Here is a 22,847-nt window from a genome sequence, read left to right as displayed (position 1 = left end):
CCTGGTAATCTCCCATAACCTCAGAAGACTTTTTACTAAGTTCAATTAAATCCACCTTGACTCTTGTGTGCAGTTTTGGGCACCAAAATACAAAAAAGATATTAAGCTATTAGAGAGCATCCAAAGGGGGGCCATGAGGATGGTGAAGGGTCTGGAGGACAAACCATAAGAGTTGTGTGTGAGGTCACTTGGCCTGTTCATCCTGGAGGAGAGGAGACTGAATGGACACCCCATTGCAGTCCACTTCCCTTCCTCCTGAAGGGAAGAGGAGGGGCAAGCACTGATCTCTGTGGTGATCAGTGCTAGGACCTGAGGGAATGGCCTAAAGCTGTTCCAGGGGAGGGTTAGGCTGAATATCAGGAAAAGGTTCTTCACCCAGAGGGTGCTTGAGCACTGGAACAGGCTGCCCAGGAATGTGTTCACCAAGTCCGGCAGAGTTTAGAACCATTTGAACAATGCCCTCAGACACACAGTGTGATTCTTGGGCTGGTGCTGTGCAGTGCCAGGAGTTGGATTCACTGGCCTTCCTGTGTCCCTTTGAACCCAGCATATTCTATGATTCCATGATTCTGTGATTCTAAAATGGTTATAAATAGCACAAGCAATTATTCATGTAAAATAATTTGCAAACATTAGTAACTGGAAGAGAGATCAGTGCCTCTGAAAAGGAAAGGCAAAGATCCCTCTGTTAGCTATTGCATTTGACACTTTTCATCAAGACAAAAATCAAGCACACAAATGTCTCCATAAAAAAAGATCATACTTTACTAGATGTAGGAAGTGGAAGGACTGAATAGCTTGCCATTGTACCTATGTAATATCTTAACTGTTTCCTGTATAGAGAAAGCTCTACAATTATTGATGACTTATGTGTTCATAACATTTTAATAAAATTTAGACCTTTCTTTCTGTCATGGTCCTGATTCCCCTCATATTTCTCAACAAAATTAATGTTAGTGTTAGTCTTCCAAGGAATTAATCATCTGTCAGAGTTCTCCAGATAGACTATTTATCCAACACATAAAATAAAATCAACAGATTTAAGATGTAGAATGAGAACACCAAAACATGAACGACCCACATGGCACACCAGTGGAAGTCTGAGGCTTTGCAAATGCTTACGTTCAAATGAAGAAGATGTCCTTGGTTTTCTCCAGTTCTGCTCTATTGCCTACAACCTAGTTATTGTGAAAACCACCATGGGAAGAGTTTCTTTTTACTGTGGTTATGTCTCACAAGACCTGAGCGTGGTGTGGTGGTGGCACGAATCCTAGAAGGTTGGCAACAAGCAGTGTACCCAGGGGTCAATATTCAGTCCAGTCCTGTTAAATGTTTTCAATAATATGGACTGGATCTGGACTGTGGAGTTTGGTAGACACTCTGAAAGTTTGCTTATGATACACAACTGGAAGGAGTGACCAACACCAGAGGGATGCTGCTATACAGATCCCAACAGGCTGGGAAAGTGGTCTGACAGGAATTTCTTGAATTTCAACAAGAACTGAAAAGTCCCAAACCTGGAAAGGAAAAACCCCATGTACAGGTATATTCTAGCGGCAACCCAATTTCTACAGAAAAAGACCTGGGTGTCCTGAGGAACACCAAATTAAGATAAGCCACAAACATGCCCTTCTGGCAAAGAAGGCCACAACAGTGGTATCCTGGGCTGCATTAGGCAAAGTTTTTCCAGCAGAATGAGAGAGGTGACCCTTCCCCTCTCCTAAGCAGTGGAGAGGCCATACCTGGGGTGCTGGGTACAGCTCTGGGCTCCTCAGTGGGCACCAGAGAGAATCCTTAACAAAAGACCACTAAGGTAATGAAGGGACTGGAGCATCTCTTCTAGGAGGAAAGGGTGAGAGAGGAGCAATGGTTCATCCTGGAGGAGAAGACTCAGGAGGGATCCTATCATATATTTAAATACCTGAAAAGATGGTGCACAGAACATGAAGCAGGCTCTTTTCAGAGTGTCCAGTGACTGGGCCAGAGGCAGTGGGCACAAACTGGAGGTTCACTCTGAATGTCAGAGGGAACTTTTTTACTGTGAGGGTGACTGAGCCCTGGCCTAGCTTGCCTCAAGAGATGGTGCAGCCTACATTGTTGAAGATCTTAAAAATCCATCTGAGCATGGTCCTGCTGTAACTAGGCAACCTTGCTTGAAGAGGTGGGTTGAATCAGATGGTCCTTTCCCCCACCAACAATTCTGTAATTTTGGGACCTAAAATCATCACCTTTCCCTGAAGGGATTACCAGTTCAGCCTTCAGTCTAGCAAAGTAAAATAACCATTGTCATTGGAATCAGTGGAACTCAGCATCTCCTTCAAAATCAGGCCTATGAGATGAAATACTGATTGAAAAAAAGTCTCTCAAGTTTTCATTGCTAGGATATGAAACATCTTTGTCATCTTATGTCATTCAGTGCATCATTAAGTTTATGAAATTGCATCAAATCATTTTTCTGACTATTAAATCAGTAAAATTACTGGTTTATGCCTCAATCACTTCTTAGCCATTATTATTCCAGAAATTCTCACAGATTTTACTGCTCATTCTAGAAGGAAGGAAAGAAATCTTCTCTACAGCACTGATGTGAAATCGTTTAAAATCCTACTCCAACTGATGTAAACAAGCCAAGCCATAGCTGGAAAATACTTGCATGTGTCTGTCATGATCTCACCATTTTGCTCAGAAAACGAATGGAAATTACAGCAGAAGTTTGATTGGAAAAAGCAACTTCTCTTCCACTTTCATCACCTTCCAGCCTGGTCCAGTTCAAGCACCTGAGACACCACTGAAAAAACATTAGCAGGGGAAGGTAATCAGAGGAAGGTTTGCTGCAAACATCCTTGTTCTTGAAATCAGTTCATGTTTAACAATAGCATGTGCATGATATTTTCTTGTCCTGAAGGCTGAGGGGTGGGCAGGAGGGAGAAGAGAACAAAAAAAAGAAAACAAACTCAGAAACTTACTTATCTTTTTTTTGTGGTGACATCAGAGTGAATTGCAAAGATACATTGGTGAAGGGAGAAGGAAGGATTGGGAGATACAGCATGAGTTCTGGAAATGAGACTTTTCAGAAAGTGAAGAAAGACTGAGACAGAAGGAAAGCTTGAGGAGTTGTGCTTCATGAAGGGTGTCAGCTGAGATCAGGACATTGCAGGGAATTATAGGTGTCTATGCAGTCCTGTTATATAGGGTTCCATGCAGGATCAGGAGGTCCCTTCATCTCTTAGTCTCTCTTTCATTATCCATGGAAACCCCCTAAGGTACCCTCGATGATCTCTCTTCCCCTCACCATCACTCCCTTTGTAGCCATCTTCCTTTCCCACAAGTCTGCTTCCAGGAACAACAGCTTATTTGGCTTATGAGTGCCTCATTTTTTACATTTGCTCCCTAAGTGCTTTATTGACAACTGCAAACACAGGGTAATGAGCTTGAAGAACTTCAGCTGTGACCCAACATGGCTTTTCTCATGCTAATAATATAGTCACCAAAAGAAAAAAAATAAAAATTAAAGAGAATTACTGGTTTTAGCATGGGCTTTTTTAGGAACTTATCAACAGAAATCAAATTTCAGACTGCTAGTATAACCTGCTTAGCAAAAATAGAGCTTATAGAAAAGCAGTGGAAGCTATGGAGGTTTCTTCAGCTACATAATTAACTGCACTCTGTTAGCTGTATCCATTCATGGATTCTCTGGTTTCTTATTCCAGACCTGATTTGTTGTTCACTGCATTTAAAGACATTTACAGATGCCTGTGCAGTTGGAGGTAAGCCATTCATGAATGTCACATTCCTACAGAACTTGTTGAAAAATGGAATTAGCTATCCATAGATCACAATCTTCTCTAACTCCCACCAATAGAGAACAGATTTGACATTTGACTAGCTGTAAAATACATCCTAAAACAGGCTTGCATAAACAAATCTCCAGAAGTAATATTTCATTACATTCTAATGAGGAAAAAGAAAATAATTCTGTAAAATTGATCAAATTACAGAAATCAAAATCTTGACCTTCCTATTACTTTTACATAAGACTTTTTTTTAAATCTCTGATTTTAAGCTGCCAGTGGAGAGTTTCTGGAAAAGGCAAACAAACTGTTGCTTCTGTTTTCATTATTTCTGTCTCATTTCAGTCTGTAATGTCTTTTGATGCCAAGATCATTCAACAGTACAGTTTGTACAAAAGAAAACTCCTTTCTGTTAGATAAATGTGCTGTTATATTTTCAAACGGGCAAGAACCTGTAAGATTTTTACACGTAAATGGAAAAATGCTCATGTTGGTAAAATAAATCTAAGCCACATCCTTTTGTACTCTAGCCATCTGCCCCTTAACAGACAAGATTTGTCAGACAAGTGTTTTAACTCTGAGCGTGTCTGAAGTTTCAATATAGGCTGTTCTTTTTCTCCTTTAGTGACGACATATATATAAACAGAATGTAGAAATTTCTGGGTTTAGGTTTCTCTTTTCCAGCAACAAAGAGAGAAACTTTTACTGTGTACCCCCATGTAGGCAAGATGGATTATAAGAATGTCACCCTTACAGAAAACAATGAGCCCCAGCAACATCTAGTAAAATTGGAGACAGCTCTGAGCATTTCTGAAACACATTCACTTCACAACCTACCACTTCCTTTTTAGATGCAAGAAAAACTTGAACATTTGGAGACAGGTAATCGAAACTTTGATTTAATCTAGATTTGGATTCTGTTCGAGTCGATCTGTACTTAATGTAAATGTTAAAAAGTACCAAAACAAATATGGATTGGAACTAGAAACATTCATCTGGGCAAAACTCCCCTGAAATCAGTGTAAATGTGCCTCAATTAAGTTTCCAGGCTGGAACTTGCTTGGAATTAGAGATCATAAACATCTGCTGTATATTCTGTAATATTTGTCCATAAAATTTTCTCAAGAGACAATCTTAAATATGTAGTGCATGTCTTAATGAGAAGAGAGGAAAACTTGGTTTTGATTTGTTTTTATGATGGCAAGAATACTGATGTCATAGAGTAAAATGGAAAAATATTCCAAAGTATTGTGTAATTTAACCTCTTGCTGAGATGGAGCAGAAGATGCCAGGGGCCCTTGGTGGTAGTTACCACATTGTTTTATTCTCATGATTTGTTTTCTAGGCCTGGTAGGATTCTGGCAAACAGATGGAAGGGGACAAACCATGGAGTCCTGTGAATTTCCAGGAAACCCTGATTACATAATTTATGCTAGTCATTTCACCCAATTGCTACTGAAGACCAAAATAATGCAGAAGAACCTTCTGAGTAGACAAATGCAGAGCATATGCTCAAAGGGAGGCAACAGCTTTTCAGAAGTGGAGGTGGTTGTGGAGAAGTGAGAGTAGCAGCCACTGTGAGACCAAGGACTGCCCAGCTTCACTGCGACAAGCCTAGAAGCTGTAAGAATTAGCTACAGCTAAGAGTCTGCTATTTTGGAAACTTAAACCTGAGATTTAGTAACAAAAAAACAAAAACACTGTGATTTCCATTAGGAAAATATCTACTCTCTGAGTGAGAGGCCTCTGGGCCTGCCTTGGGATTGGTACCACAGCTCAGCAAAGTGTTCTGTGGTATGATTTCTCTTCAGAACCAATGCTTTGAAACTGTTTGCTTTGACTGATTTTCTATCAGTTCCTTGCCTGTGCTTTTTAGTGGGAATTTCGAAAAGCAACTTCAGGGCTAGTGGAGTAATTCCTGCACTCCCTGGGAAGAAAGGATTCTCCAGAGAAACCACTGGATTCTACTTCACTCATTCTGAATCACTCTCTTGAGAAATCATATTTTCCCCATGGGCTATCAGGAGACATCAGGGACATTTATCTCATTAGCAGTCTACAATGGCCTTTCTGAGTGTTTCCCTTGTGTGCTTCCACAAGTCTCTCCTGCTTTTGTAAGTTAACCAGAAACCATGGGATAGATTTGTTCCTGCTCTAAGCTGACTGATGCCAGCAGGGTTTTCTTCCAGAGAGAAACTCAATCCCAACACTTCTGTTTAGTCTAATTCTGTATTGTTTTATTTGTTTATTTTCATTATCATGCCTTTTGATTAGCTGTGACCTTAGAAAACACTGTTTTCCTCCAGTGTTTTCCTTTCCAAAAGAGAGAGGGGATATTCCTTTTTCATAAATATACAAGTTACTTAGGAGTGGAAGTCTTACTGAAAATCAGGCTTCTGAAGTAGAAAATAATCCCTCTACATTCAAAAAGCAGAATGATGTCAGGAACCACATCACTGAACCTATCCCTGGGCAAGTAATATATTCAGGAGCCAATTGGGTCTGATATTTTAATTATAGATCATATCAATTTATTAAAGCTTAATGCTGCTTTCCTTGAAGAGGCAAGGGGAAATGGCACCATGGTAAAACTGGAATATAGTAATCCCATTTGCTGTGCCTGCCACCTACTTTTACAGCCAAGCACGTAATATATTTTTGGCAACCTAGATACACTATTTCCCTTACATTTGATGCATTTTAATGTAAATGGCAAATGACTTCAGCACTTCCTGTAAATGCAGATGTGGTGAGCATGGATGGCTCCTTGGGTGCAGCAGATGGAACAGGACCATGACCATCACTGGGAGTGTCTGCACAGCTTTTCATACACTTTGGCTTGCACCCATAACGAGACCATATGTTTGGAAAAACCTCTCCATGGCTACCTGGGAATCACATGAAGCACAACAGAAATGGAAAGCAAAACCTGTCTCTGAGTGCATATTTGGCATAAGGGTTGGGTGCCAGCCCTCTATGTTGTGGTGGCCTGTGAAGTCAGGAATTCACCTCAAAGAAATCAGGACACTGAATTTGACTGTGTGCCCAGAACAGAAACCCTGAAATTGTGATTGAAAGAGCACAGAATCATCTGGATATTTTGAAAGGAAGTAACAGGAATAAGTGCATTTTTCCCTTTCATGAGCTCAAGTATGAATGCCTTTTGCAATCTCTGTTGGGAAGCAATCCTAACTTATTCAGTCTTTCACCTTGAGCATGTACAGAAGCAGCAGAGTTTTTCAGGTCCTGCTGCCTTGCCCCCAGAAATATGCGTTTTTCTTAATAGCAAGTGGACAGCTACAGCCATACTGAGCTTGACTTTTATTTATGTGCTGCTTACAGTGGTTTGACAACAGCTTTGTTTCATTTATTCCTGGATTCCAAACTGAAATAATAATTTCTTCTTCTGAGGGAAGTAATTCTTATTCTGCTTGTACAGATACAAGCAGAGAAAGAAAAAGAAATTAAAAACACATAAGGCCCAGTGTTACATATAAAAATATCTTACCAAACAGCTTTGCTATATGAATATAATGAACTATATGAAAAAAAAGGAATCATAAACAAATAGAATCAAAAACTATGGACACTGAAACAGAATGGTGGCTTAACATCTAAAAGCGATGCATTAACCCAGGCTCAAAAACTCAGTGTCACATAGGTTTCTTATATTTTGTCAAAATTGCTTACATTTTTCAGGCTTGGGTCCATCTCATTTGTCAAAGATGTTATACACTTCTGCAGCCACAAACACTTAACAAGTTAGAGAACAAAAAGGGCTTTAGTGCCTTGTCTAGACACATCCAGCAAAGTCCTGCAGATCAGTTAGTTCACATCTGTGTTATTGGTAGTCAACCAAATCGAAGCCCACGGTTTTGTGAAGCATGAACATTTCCTGCCACAGCTTTGGAACACCAATTTTCATGTTTGCATTGTGAAGTAGGTGTTGAAAGTTAATTAACTGTCTCCAGGTTTCAGGAGAAAACAGTACACAAAATGACAGAATATCCTGAGTTTGAAGGGACACAGGCACCATCAAGTCCAACACATAAGTGAATGGCTCATACGTGCATCAACCCATGACCTTGGTGGTGTTAGCAGCAGGGCCTGATCGAGCTCATCTCAGGATCAGATGAAAACAAAAGATGAAAAGAAATTGTCTTGTAAATGTTTCAGGTACCACCAAATGATTGGCATGATCAGGAAGGCATGGAAGACAGGGAAAATCTGCATCGCAATTGCCACTTACTGCATGTTATTTGATTTAGTGAATTATAAATACTTCAATGATTGGTTTCACCTACAGTTAATGTTAAAGGCTTTCAGTTTTTATTTTAATACCTTAAAATTAAAGAATATTAAGGATCTAGATTTCTTGGAACATTCCAGATGCAGCTGGCTCAAAGATGTCTTTACAGTGCTTTTTCTTTTCAGTGCTCTGTGTGTGAAAAAAATGAGAAGTGAAAAAATTTCTGTAAAGTGAAATAAATATATTTATTCTCTCAACACTGCATATGTAAAATAGATTTCTATATGAAACACCTGTTCTTAAGTATGGAATTATTGCTGTTATTAGTCTCTTATTTACATTTTTTGATCAAAAAACCCACAAATGACAATTATGTTACTTTGTACAGCTATGAACTCTAGATTGCACAGTGAATACAGTGAATCAGAAAAGGTTTACTATGTAAGTTACTAAGTTAATCATATCAAGTTAATAATGTGAGTAGGCATTAATTGCAATCACGCAGAATAATTGTCCATCTTGAGGAAAAATTAGCTTATCTCTGGTGTCATAAAGCTAAAAAACAAGCACAATTGAAAGTATCTTTCTTTGCAAAAATAATTTCAATATCTCTATATGTCAGTACTTATGAAACTACATTTTTCATCCTGACAACTCTTCTGTAAAAGACTTCTAAAATTCCACCCTGCTAGCCATGTGAAAACAAGGTAGAGAGCTGCTGAGAGAAATTGTGTGTCTGCTTGTCAGTCTATCCTGCTGATAACTTTTGAAACCTTTACAAAATCTCAGAACAGTATCCAGAGAAGGGACCTCTGGAGGTCAACTGGTCCAAGTCCCCATGCACCAGCAGGGCCACCCAGAGATGATTTCCCAGGACTACATACAGATGGCTTTTTAATATCTCCAAGGATGCAGATTCCATCACTTTTCTGGGAAACCTGTGCCAGTGCTCTGTCACTTTTACAGTGTAAAAGCCATTCCTCATTTTCAGAGAAACCTCCTGCATTTCTGTTTGTGCCCATTTTAACTCCATCACACATGTAAGTGAAGAAGTCTACAGGGCTCTTGGAGTATTGTGAAAGTTACTAGCCAGGAGACAGGACAGCTCAGGTGAGTGAGGGCTGCAGCAGGTGAACATAAGACAGCTGTTCATATTAGATGGCTCCTGATGTGTAGAAGTACCATCACAGGCATCATGAAAAAGTGGGTTGATGCTATGAGGCGGTGGCTTAGATGCCCTAGGACATTAACCTGTAAGAAAAAGAATTTCTTCCAGTCCAATGCTCTTAGGAAAAAAATTGGTTTTTGTGCACAGCTAAGTCTGCTCCTTGCAGTAGATGACTCTTGCAAATAGAATCTTTGTTCTCAGTGGACTTGGAAAGCCCAGTCCTATAGGACAAAAGCTACCTTCATCTGTCAGTGAATCCAACGTTACCATACTATACAGGTATGTATTTACGAATATAAATTTTGCTAGGACAAGGTTGATTTTTTCATTGGAGGGCAAGTTTGTGATATAAACATTTTTATTCTTCACCAGAGCAGAAGCTATCTTGATTTCTTCAGGTCTCAAAAACTCATAAGTAAACAACCCCTTTTCCAAGAATTACTATAAAAGTTACAGGGCCAGGATCCCTCAAGTAATCATGCAGCAGCCAGCCTTCCAGGTCCTGAGACAGCAAGCAGGCTCTGAGTCTTGGGAACTTGTGTTGTTCTCAGTTTTGATTTGTGCAGCAGTTCACACAGAGGCAATTTTGACCGTTGAGCTGAAGGGAATTTTATTCCTGTTAAATTTTTATCTCAATGCAGCCTTGCTCGCTTGGAGCTGGACAATGATAATGGGTTGTTTATATAATGATAATAAGGTTGTTTATCTGAACCCTGACCATCCCGTTTCAGGGCTTGTATAAACTGAGAAAGTTGCATGAGCAGAGGTCAAGCATCACTGATTACTGCTTGGTAGAAATCAGACAGAAAGATATTTGCAATAGCTAAGCAGAGAAGTGAGGAAGGTCCCAGAGCACAAATTTGTCTCAAAAGTAACCAAGTACCTGTACTTGTCATCTGTTCCCCTTGCACCTTATGATTTACAGAAGTTTGGACACTAATCTCTATTTTGTTCCATTTATTATTCAGGTGTCACATTGCAGTGTTTCAACGCTTTCCATATGCACAGAGAACAGCATGATTATGAGATGTCAGATGCAGTTTTCACTTTCTATCATCCTCTCCCTAACACTGGCACTCAGGCTGCACAGGCAAACTGAGACTGCCCCTTTACTTACTTGACCAAAATAGTGCCTTGCTTTTTCCTTAGTGATTAGAGCAGAAGGCAAGTTTGTGAGAGTCTCAAGTTTGTGCCTCTGTTCCAATGAATAACTACTCATTCAGGAAAGAAATTGAGAGAAAACAACTGGAAATTATTATTGAATAGTTTCACATGATCAATTGGGTAGCATAGTTATTTGTGATATGAAATAAATTGAGATATTTTGAACCTGTGTGTCTCCAATTCAGATGAAACTCCTATTGCCATATTATTGTCTGTTTGGGGCTGGCTTTTATTGTCCTTTTTTTTTTTCTGGTTTTTAAAGAAAAAGAAAATAACAAACAAACAAAAAAAAAATAAAAACCAACCAAAAAAAATAATGAGTTTGTCACAGTGGAGAGTGGGACTATTTTGCTTTTTAAATCGCAGATTAACAGTTTCATGGCTGATAGAGATGTGAAATTACTACCTGGGGCCATTAATTGAACAAACAGAATATGGCTCTATTTCTTAGTCTCTTAATCATTCAGTCCAGCTTTCTGTGGAGACAGTTTGGTGCTAGAATACACTGATGGACTTTTCAGATGCTTCACTTGGAACATGTAACATGTAAAAAAAATTAAATCACCCATGACATTACTTTCCATGAAGGAAAGTTTACTGCTACATGCAGTGGAAAAGTCCAGAGGTAAGAAAGATCCAAGAGTTCAACAAAAACTCTTCTCTTTTGTGGCACAATCAGAATTAATGAACCTATTAAATAAGAAGTGTATGTATTTAGTTATCCATCTGTTCATTCTGTCTTTGGACAATGAAGTGTCCAATACCAGGCATCTGATATCGTCCCTGGGAGCCACTGAGGAACACAGGCCAGCACTGGGTGATTCCTCTGCTAACAGCATCTCCACACAGATTTAGTGGAGACGTCCAGTCTGTGATGAGCACAGCCTAGGGAAATAGAGGCCTAGAACTGTCTACTGACTCATTATTAATACATTGAAATAGTCTGGACCTGTGACCTCTTTACTGAATCTTTCCCCCTCCCTTCTACATCTTTTTCCTGACTGTGCACATGTCAGGAGGACTTCTGGACTTGGAATGTTCGCAAGCACGGCCACAGCATCTCTCTTCACACTCCTCTTGTAACCTGTGCCCCAGAGCCCCTTGCCCACAGAGAAAGCACCCTTTGACAGGACAGAGCCTCCAGGCAAAACCAGCTTTTGTGTGCCCAGCATGCACCATCTCCCAAAACAGATCAGATGTGATTTCATCTGGTAGCGCCTATTGTGTACAGCTCAATAACAAACCAAAAATGTAAGACACAGCAGGGAAGGAAAGAAAGAAAAAAAAAAAAAAAAAAAAAAAAAGAAGAAAATAAGTGGAGTACATTAGAATTTTTTCATTATTCTTTTTTTTCCCCCTGTTACTTACAGCCACTAAGCAAAAGACTAGCAGATTTAAGTTCCATATAAAAATGAGTAACAAGACAGGTCCAGGGAACAATACATCTGAAGGAAAGGGACTTCCAGAAGCAGACCCAGGGGCTTTTTTTGTGTGAAGCCTGGAAGCAGCTAATCTCTGCTGAGTAAAGATAGCCATTCAGCTCAGATCAGTCGACTACACTGCCAGAGGAGGAAAACCAGGGAATCGTTTCATTGTCATTACTGGGGAGCCACCAGATGCTTGGGATTCCATATATTTGGGGGATAAACCTTTCAAAAGCTCCATTGACACCGGGGTATGTCAATAATTCCACGTATTAGTTGCATGCAAATACTACACAATAAGGTATGGAAAGCAAACTGTAATTGGGAATACCAGGGCGAAGGGGGCTCTATCTTCTGACTGAGCCCATTGTTGAACTCCGGGCTGAACCTCCGACCCTTTACTTTGGAGGGACACAATAGGCTTTGATATGAGATGGTGGGAAACGGGCTTGGAGGCTCATTTCACATTCAGCTGCAATTCATCAGCTTGGCTGGGACTTCTAGCAGCTTTAATGACCACTGCAATTGATGGTTAAATCAATTTGTGACGGTGACAGCATGGCTGGCCCCTAGACTGTAACAATTCGGGATTACAACAGGCAGAAAGGGCCCCGTTATTCAGACATGCGTGGTTTCTGCTCAGCTCAGAGTGGGAACAACAGCAGGACAAAGTCTCACAAAAACAAGACCTGGAGAATGCACACATTCACTCCAGTTGACTACACACCACCATGGCTTCTTTGTAGCGTGATAAGGGGGGGGGGGGGGGGGGGGTGTTTAAAAAAAAAAAGTAAAAAAAAAAAAGTAAAAAGAAAAAAAAAGAGCATTGTTACAAATAAAAATATACAGTAAAACACAAAAGACCCTGATATCTAACTATATCCTTAGGGAAAGTGGCAACCCAGAAAGAATTTCAGCTTTGTTCCTCCAGAGACGAAGTGGGTGGTCTGTCCCCCCTCCACCCTCGACCCCAAAATGTCTTGGCGCTTGCCCCCACAGCAAAACTCAGCCGTGTCTGGATTATGATCGAGCAGGTTTGCGTTTGGCAAGAGGGGCATGGGCAGGGGGGATGGGTGCCAAGGGGATCTCTGACAGTGCGGAGGAAGGACTGCTCCCTCTTCTGTCACTGAAGAATAAACGCACTTGGAACATGTACAGTTTGGTTTTCATGTTTACATGATTTTAATTACCTCTTACGCCAAAGAGGTAGTACAGGGAAAGAAGACGAGCAGAGACCACTCTGGTGGCTTTGCACTTGGCAATTTTGTTACAGGAGATTTGGTTGCTTTGGACCAGGGTCTGCAAGTCCGGTGCTTGCCTGATGACAAGAGAGAATCGCACCTTCAAATCATCTTAGCTCTTCCATCTCCTGCATTTTGCTGGTGTAACATGATATTTGCATCCAAAAGATAAGGTGATGTTGAAATCAGACAGGAGAATATGTGATTGTGATTCTGCTTTTCAGGACAGTATTTTATTTAAACTAAAAATTATCAGATGTATATATCTGTGTTGAATTGTAGATATGACCTAATGTGCATGTGTGGTTTAAGTCAAATGACCCTTAAAATATGTCAGTTGATTCAGTGTAAAGCTATGCTCTCGATGTCATGTTAACTGAAATGATGTATTCAGCCCAAATAGAACAGTTATAAAATTGATATATACTGTTGTGTATCTAGCTAAGCATAGATTAATTAAATAAATCAATATGTTATGTAGTCAGAGAATTAAAATACTTAAAAATTTATATGAGGAAGCTGCTAATGCGAGGGCTGCAAATTATGTCAATCAATAACTTGCAAATTATATCGTAATTAATTACACGTCTCTGTTGGTGGTTAGGAAGCTATTTGTGTGTATACTAAAGAAACGTGCTGAAAATGAGCTCTAAAAGAAAATGAAGCACAGTCCACTGACCTATTACATAAATCCCTTCTTTCACATTCTGAGTTAAAGTCTACAATTAATAAGCAGCTCTGGCATCTTCCTTACAAAATGTCATGGTCTAAATGTTGCAAAAGAAAGAGCTGTTTAGCTCCTCGAAGCATGTGAATCAATTGGCTGATGTTAGTACCTGAGAATTTGTATCCTGAAACAAAGTACCACATCTTGAAAATATAAACAGATTTTTTTCTTTAAAAGATCTGTCCAAATATTGAAAAAATATTATTGCTAACAGTGGAAAGGTCTGGCACCGGGTCCAAATCCTGACAGGAAGGAGGTTGGAAAAAAAGAAATCACTTGGTTTCTATGGTAACAGTGCTAGTAGAAATAGTTGTGTGAGCATACTGAACGTGCATAAAAGCCTTCCCAGGGGAGGTCAGAGGAACTGAAGAAAGAAGGGGAAAAAAAAAAAGATGGCAGCCACTGCAGAAAGCACAGAGACATTTTATGCTGAATAAGTGTTTCACATTTGTGATGTGATCAATAACAAAATGCTGTTGCTAAGAGAATATTAGAAAATTTTTAATATCTATCCACTTGTAATCTAAGCATGTGTTTGTGCGTGCTTGTTACTGTATCAGACAGACGACATATGCAAATTTGCTTCTGCACACATCTATGTGGAAATCAGTGTGTGAATAAATAATACATCATCCTACACAATGGAAATATAATGTGGGACTATAAAAGACTCTTTAATACATGCATTATCATATATAATGTATCACATATGGACAACTTCACTATCTCATATATATTAAATACATCTGTGCACTTTTAAACTATAAAATATAATATCAGTCTAAAATATCTGACACGATAATTGTCCTTGAGAAAATCAGCATATGGAGCAACTCATAAGGAGCAGCAAGAAGTACCCAGCACTATTTGGATCCAGGTATTTAATTTTGGCAATTAAATCATTTTAATGGCATTTTATTGAATTTTATTAGTGGTGACCAAGAAGTACAAGCTCTGTCATTCAGCCTGCTTAGAAACCAGGTGATCACAGTTCATTGTTTTGAGCTAAAAGTGCTCACCAGCCTTTTATTTACATCTGCTTCAATCCTCTCCACCTATTGTTAGCTGCTGTATACTCACTCCATGGGGGATGGATGGGCACAGAGTGGAAACGTGACAGAGGCTGCCATGCAGAAGATGAGCTGTTGCTGGAAGTGAAATCCTGCATCCATAAAGCCAGGGAAAGGGGAAGAATTCTCAGTTACTTGAAAGCTTCATTTTTGCAACCATGAAGGAAAATCTTTTTGGGAATGCCTGGTCTGGAACAATGTGTGTTGTTTTCATGGATTTTTGGCATGACACTACACCAAAATTTCCAAAGCTTGCTAGGCTGCTTTCTATGGTATGGTAAGAGAGGATTTTCACTCAGAAAAGGTGGCTACTGAAAGCAGGAAGATCTAGAAAATTCCTGCATCTTTAAAATTCAAAAGCAGCAGCATATTTTCTGGGACCAGCACTTGCAGGCACAGAAGTAGCACATAAGGCTTTTCTTCTTTTTGCTCCCTTCCCACTCCCTCCTGTGTGACTACACCTCACCCCACCAAAATCAGCCATCAGAGGGGTCCCAGCAACAGAAAGCAGCTTTCTCCTGCACCAGCCACAGGGCCATCATCCTCTTCTCTTCTTCCCTTCCTGCAGAAACTGCTACTCCTGACTGGCAGTGTACAGGGCACAGGCACACAGCCAGCAAGGGCCTTGCCCCAGGGACCTCCCCAGCAGGCTTGGGAGAATGACAAAAGATGCATTTCAGACGCAGACTGACAACATGGGCTCAGCCAGTCTGGTGCTGAGAGAGGCATTTGTGGAAGGTGACTGTGCACTGGGGAACTGTAACACCAGCAGCTTCTTAGCTCATTTGGAAAACCACAACACTGCCTGTACTGGCCTTTTGAAAATCAGAGGCAGCACCACTATCAGTTTCAGAGTGAAAGGTGTTTTCCATCACCCTTGAGTGAAGATTTTTCTGCTCACATTAGAGATATATGGAAATTTAATCATACAATGATTATTCTGCACTCAGTTTCCTAAACTTCCTCTGCTAGGCAAAAGCACCTTGTTAGTCATTACTTTTCCTGAATTTCAGCTCAGGTCCATATTTCCCTGAAATGTACAATGGCTCTCTGAAGTTCTAACAGCTGATATTTGTATCTATCCTTGGAAAATCATACCACATTGGCATCTAACTAGCAAATATCATTGTAATTGCCAGAGCTGAGGATGTGGGAACACCAAAAAAACATCCATAAAACAAATAAGCTATAAGAGAAATAGGAAGTCAAAGCATGACCCAATCAAAATGGGGTAGAGCCTTTGAGTGTGCTCAGTGAGGACATTACTGGTCTAGACCTTACTAGACCTTACTTGCTGGGTTCTCCAATGATGATGATCAAAATGTACTAAGTAATTCTCTGAATAATCCAGAAATGTCACAAAATCAGTAGCCCAAAAGGGTTGAATTCAGGATTGTCTATGGGCTTATTTTATTCCTGCTCTCACCTAGTAGTGTCCCTCTTTTGAGAACTGACAGGATTAAAACACGCCCCCTGACTTTCTCACACAACCTCCAGCTCTTTCCAGAAGCCCTAGTGGGCCTGACTCCATTTGCTACGTTCTCCAGGATTTTAGTACCCTGATCTCTTAATATATGGGTCATTTGCCATCTGGAACTGGACAGTCAAGGTCCAACCATTCTTTTTCTTGTGCCCTGCAAAGACTCAGACTTCAGCTGCTGAATCTTACCCCACATTCACAAACACATATCCTGCCCCTCCCTGCACTGCTGAGCAAATTTCTCTTTTGTCCTCTTCTATACGAGTGCTTTCATGTGCAGAGATCCATGAATATTTACACCAAAACTCCTGTCCTCATTCTGCATGGTAACTTGTCCTCTTGCTTGAACTTGCTGTGTAATACAGCATCAACTCTGCTTTCCTACTCTTCAAGCTCTCTGAGGGAGATGTCTTACCTCTGGCTGAAGGTATTCAAAGGTACAATTGTATCAATTATTCTACTCATGCTATGTCCCTAACAACACCCCCACTTGTCAGTATTGTTTAAACTCTTCATGATAACCTTAGCAGGAATTCCCAGCTTAGAGGCCAAGTCTTGGAAACATGGAGGCAACACTATTGTGCTTTGCTACTGATGAATTGATATGAATGATTTTAGTATAAATGATGGCCAAACAGGACTACATAACAGTCAAAGAAGTGACATGTATGAAGTCCAGATAGGCAAGGTGTTCTTAATTCAACTTCTTGCCCAGGGTTTACATTGTGGAGGTTGATTTATCCATGGCATATCCAGCTTTAAGCTAGTTCAGAAATCACTACATTGTTCCAGAAAATTCTGTGATTGTAGATTAAACACACCCTAAATCAATGAGTAGAAGTTTTTAATGGAGCACATCTTTCAACAAAATTATAAAGAGGAAACAGCTGTCTGAATTAGTTATATTTGGGTGGGTGGGTGGGTGGTTAATTGTATCAGCCTTATAAACCATGACTTTAAATTTCATTCAGTGTTGCACAAACTTTCATCATACAAGTCGTCTTCTCAAAATCAGTGAGGCAGCATTTGTCTTTGCTAGAAGAAAATATCAAATTAGGTTTAAAAAACATATGAACACACAAAAGCAGGAATACCACATGGTATGACATGTTTTACATATGTTTTGATAAGGAGTTTTATGGTTTTATGGGGTATGGGTTTGCCTTATTTCTGTAAAGAATGTCCAACAGAATATCTAGTGTTCTCAATATTTGCAATGGTCTGGTCATTTGTACTTCTTCATTGGCTGCAATTTGCTAGACAAACTTTTGTCTTTGCTCCCTTGTAGACATTCACAAAATTCTCTGTTGTCCCTTTATGGACTTAAAGGCCCATCCCATCCCTTCAGAAAATTTAAGACATGATATACATGTCCACCTGACTGTCCCCTGTGCCTCAAGCAAAGCTGGCCACACACGCATTCCACCTGGAGAACATGCTCTTCCTCCCATCAGAGTGGCTGCAACTGTGGGATAAGCTCAAAGGCACGTGTAAGGACAGTATGACTGCCTTAAAAAAAAAGGTTGTTTGATCTGCATGGCCTGAAATACTCACAGGTTTAGTACATTAGAGGATGTTTCTTATCAGACTCAAACATCATCTGAAAACCTGTCCTCAGCTGATTACTGAATAATCATGTTCATAGGTAGTATAAGCCAGCTAGGTGGATTTTATAGAACCCATATCAAGAGTCTGGATTTATGGCACTCGGTCAGAGGAATTATTTATACCTGCTGACTGTAAAGGGCCCATATTACAGCTGAGGAAAATTAGTCTTTTAAACCGGTGTGATGGAAAATCTTCACTGCATCATCTTTAGTTATTTACATTATAAAGGAGAGTGTGATAGCCAAAATGAAAAAAAATGTAGAAGATCCATGTCCAAAAACTTACTTTCTTGCTATCTGCAATTAATAAGAACATAAAACCATGAGTGCTTTAGATACACTTAGGTCAATCTGTACTCTTATTGAAACAAAAGCCTATGAGGGTTGAACCTTGGAATAAAATTATTCAAGTCCCTACAGTGGTGCAGCAAATTCACATATTAGTTGTTGGCCAATGGCAGTGTCAATACTGCATCACTGTGTTGGATATTAATGTGGTACAGAACTGTCTATCTCGTGTCATAAGAACAATTTCTTAGAGGTTTTCTTGTTCTTTCGTAGCACTTAGTCTCCTCAAAAAGACATGCAGAACATGTAAGCATGCATTCCTCTAGAGCTGAGACCACAAGCCAAACAATGTGTAGAAATCACAAGAACTCAATACCTTAATTTTAGCCTGAGCAATTTACTGAGAAATTACCCATTCACTTATGCCAAACCTCTTCATAATACTAATCTAAAAATCATTGCATCTTATCTGTGTGAGCTGAAATCATTGCATAAACTTACAAACAGTAAGTCAATATGGAAAAGGAAAGAAAGTGAATTCTCAGAATTATCCTCTAACTTCAGAAACAGCTTTTTCTTTCTTTCTTTCTTTCTTTCTTTTTGAATTACAGCTGACTATAGAGTTACTGTAAATTATATGAATTCAGGCATATTATGAGGTTTTTATGGCTTTGCCATGAAAAAGTTGTTTTCTCTGGGACGTTTTTTGATACTTTTACTTAGAATGGTAATTCTATTTTCAGGTGCCCAGACAGAATTCAATACACCTGAATACAATAGACTACTTTGCTTCCTGGCATTGGAAAATTAGATGTTCATTCCCAGAAAACTATATTCATTCCACTTCTATCAGTTTTCTGACTACTTCTACTTCACCAAAGTCTTAGGAAATCATTCATGAAAATTAAAATCCACTCTATCAGGATGCTTACAAAGCTTTTGCCTAGAGTAAACCATGGGGTCAGGATTTGCTTCTTTGCGTAAGCCTAAAAAAATCACAGTAGCTTTGTAGCAACAATGTTTCTGTAGTGAAAATTACATGGTGATTTTGTTACATGCAGTCTCCCCTGGTGCTTAAATGAATAAAAGGTTTTCTTTGCCTATGATCGTTAGAAATTGTAAATCTTAAATCATAAAAACAACGCCTAACAAATACAGTTTTGCACTGGCCAAGGAGTGCAGAAAACAGTATCTCATTAGCTGTAAATCTTGGCAGAAAAGAGAAACAGAGCCTATGAGTCCTAACAACAGCTTCTGTGCAGCAGCCATTAGATCATACTGAAAAGCACAACAGGTCTAAAATTTAGTTGTATGCATGCCCATATAAATATTTTGCTATTATATGATCATTTAAGTACTCCAAAGTCTATGGTTATAGGCTTATGGCAGCCTTTAAAAGATCAGAGGTTGTATTTTAGACTAATGAATTCCACTTACTTTTATTTTTGAAAACTATTAATGTGCTTTAAAAGGTGCTATTCTCTGATTCAGCTTTTCACTGCTTCCATGTTTGGCATGTTTTTGGTATGACAGCAGTAAGTAGGCACAGCAAATATTTTGTTATGTGAGTAAAACCAAGTTTGAGTCTGGTCTGTGCAATCCCCCACATACCTCAACCTAGACACCTGCAAGTGCATAAAGGCAGCCTTGTCTGAGTCATTAGCTTGCCTCACTTCTGCAAAGCCCTCTCATGGCTGAGGGATGTGCTGTGGAAGGACCTAGTGCTTTTCACATGGCCACTTCAAAGAAACATAAGCACATCAGGCAAACACCTGCCCTTCCATGGAACTCATCCCCTGTGGTGGGAAACATGCAATGCACAGCTCTGATTCCATCTCATGAGCTCCAGAGAGGTGCAGATACCACGATGCTACCGTGTTCTGTGGCTCTGGTGAGCACATACATCAGTCCTGACTATTCATCCATCAAGGCTGGATGACTTCTTTTCAGACTGCAAGCCATCTGAACTGAGCACCTGAAGTAAGCTGTCTGAACCTAGCCCTAAAAGGCAAACACTTGGGTGAAAAAAAATCAGGTATTGTCCTTGCTCCTGTGTTTCTTGAAACTGAATACACCAGAAAATTAAACCCAGACAGGCCAAAAATACCAGGGAAACTTATTTTAAGAAAATGGAGAAAGCTGAAAATAGCAAGCATGAAACCCACAGTATGAAGTCGCTACCATTTTTTTTGTGTAAAAATACTCAATTAAAGCTCCAGAAAGTTCTCACCATGAGCTTTCCTGCTCTTTGCTTATGTGGCAGTGATATCTCCTGCAGCTGCTGAAGATGTGCAAAATAGCAGTCAAGGTCTTCTTTATGAAATGGTGTGGACAAAAAAAGGAGGAATCTGTCCTATCTATAATGAAAAAGGTAAAGAAGTAGGACTTAGAGAAAACCATCAGAAAACAAGATGTTAAGTCCTTTCCAATCCCCGTGTTAGTGGTCTGTATTTGCCATATATCCTAACCCATGGAATAACTTCAGGTGCTCTCATCTGGGGTGTTAATATTCTGCTTTTTTTTCCTGTCTGTTTGCTCCTGCGTTTGGCTGCTTGGAAAGACCTGTCAGTAGAATCAACTGGAAAATGAGCAGACAAAGAGGGAACAACATGAGGAAACAAAGCCATCTGGGTCACATTTCCCAATGTAAATCTTAGTAAATTCTGACTAAGTCTACCACACCACACAGCTTTACATCAGATTGGAAAGTAGCCCAAGTTTTTAAATTTTTATACAAATACTTCCTCATATATCTTTCTCACAAAACAGTTCTGAATAATCTGCTAATTCCTTATTACTGTTACCATGTATGCAAGCTTTCTTTCCAAAGTCATTAAAGGTCTTTCCTTATGTAAGGGATACCAAAGAAGGGTTATGAACCCTAGCATCTCTTTACCAAGATCACACACATATATACAGTATGGCATTCGAGATAGTTGTTAATTATTTCTTTTTGCCAAGAAATTAAAATAGTCAAGTGCATTTGCTAAACAAAAAATATAATCTACCCTGTAATTAGCTTCTTAAGTAGCATGTTTCAATAAACATGCCCCAGCAAGATGCTTTGCCATCAACATAAAGCAATTTAAAACATTTGGAAAAAAAAGCATATTGAGAAAGAGAATGCAAGAAAGATAATTAAAACCAATTGGGAATGTGGTAGATGTCATTCTGAAAGAGCAATAACCTAAAGACAGGAATGGATTCAGTTTAATGAGAGAAATCAAACATGTCTGCTGTCTTTATAACAAATGATAGATAAGAGCAATAACCAAGGTTTGGACTAGGTCATATATTTTACTAAAAACCCATATGGCATGGAGATCCACTATGAAAAACAGTGGTGGTGGTTTATTGCTGTGGTTTGTAGACAGGAAGATTTTCATTTCATTTAACATTTTCCATCATGTTCAGGACAAGAAAGTGTTTCTAACAATTTCCTTTTAGTCATTATTTTGGCATTGTGATTTTTGATTAAAAAGAAGAAACAACAGCTCAGTAGAACTGAAGTAACATAATTAATTAGGATGTGCTACCTGTTTTTTGTTTTAGGATAGGCAATTCTTACCACCTGTTAAACATCAGCACACCTCATCCTGGACATTTGGAAAATGTGATTGTCCAATGTCAAGTCCAAACACAAAGTAGTGTCAGATGTGCTACTGTTCTGAGTCAGTGTGGCAGCAAATGTACTGATTAGATTATAAAATATAATTTTCTTCTTTTTTCATTGGTACCACTGGGATCTGTGCAAGAGGGACAAGAAAATCCACGTTCCCACACTGTGTGATGAGGAACGTGCAAGCTGCATGGGTAATAATGAGCATGCATCTGTCCTTCATAGAGAAAGTTCACGGTGCTCTAGGGATGAAACCAAGCAAAGTTTACAGATCAGCAACTTGTCAGCCCCAACCTCCAGATGAAATTAAATGCAGATAAAACAAATAGAATGTTTTAAGGAAATGGAAATACCAAGTGCTGGAATTTCCTGGCTATATACAGCTGGATTTATTTCAAGAGCTGTGGACATGGAAAAAAGTATGAGCTCATAGTCCCCATATGGGAAATGTGATGTTGGTAAGGGAAAAAAACAGAGTCAGAGTCTGTTCTATGGCAACTGCATGATCATCCATGCCAAAGACAAGGAAATAGTCCCAACGAGAATAGCTGGTCAGTCACAGCTTTGAGGAGAGCATGGGCAAGGGCATGTACCCAGTGTGCAATATGGATGAGGCTTTCTGGGACTGCTGAGAGGCAGGGAGGAAATAAAGCCATGTGGAAACAAGCTGTGCTATGACCCTCACCCTGGCTGTGAATAATTTTCTAATATAGAAGTGGGCTATGTGACTTATGATTTTAGTCTGCAGTGAGGGGTCAGCTTGAATTAAAAAAGGGATGAAATACTAAGACAGGAAAATATCAGGTCCGTGGGTCTATGACTTCAGCAAGACAATGTCAGAGAAGAGACTTCTCTAAGTCATAAGTCTGAAGAAACTAAATTTCTGTTATCTCACATTCACGCCCAAATTAGTTGCTTTTTTCTCTAACCTCTGTGTGTGTGGTTCCTCCATCAGTAAAACAGATGGTCCTCTCACAGAATGTGCCTAACACAGCCTCTTAGGTCTGAGCTGAAGTGTG

This window comes from Cyanistes caeruleus, chromosome 2 (assembly GCF_971803275.1).
Source record: "Cyanistes caeruleus chromosome 2, bCyaCae1.hap1.1, whole genome shotgun sequence".
Lineage (NCBI taxonomy): Eukaryota > Metazoa > Chordata > Aves > Passeriformes > Paridae > Cyanistes > Cyanistes caeruleus.
This window is presented reverse-complemented; position numbering follows the sequence as displayed.